This window comes from Rhinopithecus bieti, unplaced genomic scaffold, assembly GCF_001698545.2.
Source record: "Rhinopithecus bieti isolate Rb0 unplaced genomic scaffold, ASM169854v2 scaffold_82990, whole genome shotgun sequence".
Classification (NCBI taxonomy): domain Eukaryota; kingdom Metazoa; phylum Chordata; class Mammalia; order Primates; family Cercopithecidae; genus Rhinopithecus; species Rhinopithecus bieti.
In genome coordinates, this window is record NW_016830404.1 from 47,300 (window position 1) to 49,534 (window position 2,235).

Sequence of the window (2,235 nt, forward strand, 5' to 3'; positions counted from 1 at the left end):
TCCGCCCGTCTCGGCCTCCCAAAGTGCTGGGATTACAGGCTTGAGCCACCGCGCCCGGCCAAGTGTGCTACTTCTAACCCAAGAATTGTTATTTTTCATAAGAAAATGCTCAGATGTCATTGAAGCTGTAGTCTGACTGCAATACTGCAAAAAAGAACTTTTGGGCTAATCATGCTCTTTCTGAAACCAGTAGTTGCCATGTTCCTCCTTGTGCTGAAACTCAATTTGGAGGATGGGGTGGTGGTAGTGGTGGCGTGGTGGCGCAGGGATGTTTTTGAATTGGCCCTGTGCCATACTGCTAAGCTTTCTGCCTGCTTTCTGGTAACCCTCCCAGTGTGATAAAGGAGCGATTCTGCGAAGCCAGTGTTCACTTCAGACTTGCAGAAGAGACATTCTTAGAATTCTTAAGGAGAACTAGTTTCTAAAGTAAAAGATTTACCGGTAAACTAATGACCTTTGGTATGATATTTAAGCAGAAGTAACCCAGGCTCATTTTGCATTGCTTACAGAGAAATACTATGTGATTATTCTTGTGTCTTACACATTTCTAATTACAACATAAATATGCTTGCTAGTCAGATATGCTTTTGGATACATGAGTGGTTGGATGGTTGAATATATACATTCACGTACCTTTTTATGTATTTATTTTAGTATTACAAGCATGGTTTTATATTTACGCACATACAGTTATGATGATGAAAGATCAGTCATCCTGTACTGTGAATGTACAGGAACCACCACAAAATTATAAAGCCTAAGTGGCGATGCTATTAGTGACCCTCAGTGAGGATCCATTGTTTCCTCTCTTTGGACCAGGAAGTGGACTGCAACTGAATCTATTCTGACGAGTTTCCTTTTTTGCTATCTGTCCTTTCTACCTATATTAGAAATAAAGTTATCTCAATTTATGGAGCTGTGCATTTCTTCCCATTTGTAGAGTTTGCACATAAAGCTCGTTGAGATTTGGTCCTTAGTGGCCTGAGTAAGCAATGGAACAGTGTACTGTATCCCACACCATGGCACCAAAATTGGCATTTTATTTTACTAGAGATAGAAAATGCAATTTATTCTCCTTTATGGGTTGATATGAAGCTTTCTTTTTCAATAAACGTTTTCAATTAAGAAAATATTTGATTTGAAGAAAAATATGAAGTAAATGATAATACATGGTATGGCAAATATGAGGATTACATGTGAATAAGTTCAGGAAACTAATAAAAACAAGGATCAGGAGTTGGGAGACCTGGGTTTGAATCCTGGTTCAGCTCCTAATGTAGATAGATGAACTTAGACCTCCGAGCCAGTTTCTTGATGCATAAAGCTGAAATGATGGTATTTTCCTTGTCTACTTGACAAGTGTTTGATAACAAACAGAATGCATATGAAAGTGTTTTCTTAAGACTGCAAAGTGACATTGAAATGAATTAGCAAAAAATACTAATATTACTAGCAAGTTATTCAAGAAAGCTTAGGAGTCAGTGAATGAAAACTTTCAAGAACAAATCGTTTTGTTTTGTTTTGTTTTCCCCATGGTGAAAACTGAGCTGGTTCCAAATTTAGGTTGACGGTTTTCCTGTCACTACTTACGGGAAGAAGACTGAAACATATGCTCACTTCTTTCCAGATTGCATAAATGCCTTCGCCTTATACTTAGCACTGCTCAGGAACTGTATGGAAGTTGCTATTATTTGAATGTTTATGAAGTACCATTTATTGTAACGGGTTTTTGGAGTTATGAAAAAGCACCTTTGCGGGCCAATCAGTGTGTTCACTGGCAGAAAGGATAAATTACAAACCTGAAAGAAAGACCCTCTTTGAGTGTAATAGAAGCTTTTATGTATAAGTCTAGTAATAGAATGAGAAAGCCGAATGGGAAAGTTAGATAAGGGATATGATGGAGACTGCTGGGCAGAGCCACCATTAAATCATGATAATTCTATAGGTCATAGATTTTCTTTGTCTCTGAGGCCTTCAGAGTTATAACTGAATCCTACTAGAAGGGAAATGTAGGGTTCAGTCCCTTCTCATCTTTCTTCTTGGAAAGATGAATCCTGATTCACAGACCTGAATCTTCTATTAGGGGAAGCTTTGTGGGACCCAGAATAGCCACCCTAACTAACTTTTCCACAATTGAGCTACCCCCGACAAAGGAAGTAGGTGTGAAGACCCAGAATGCTTAGTTTAATCAGTTTTAAATGAAAAGTGAAACGTTGTTTTCTATAACATAAATAT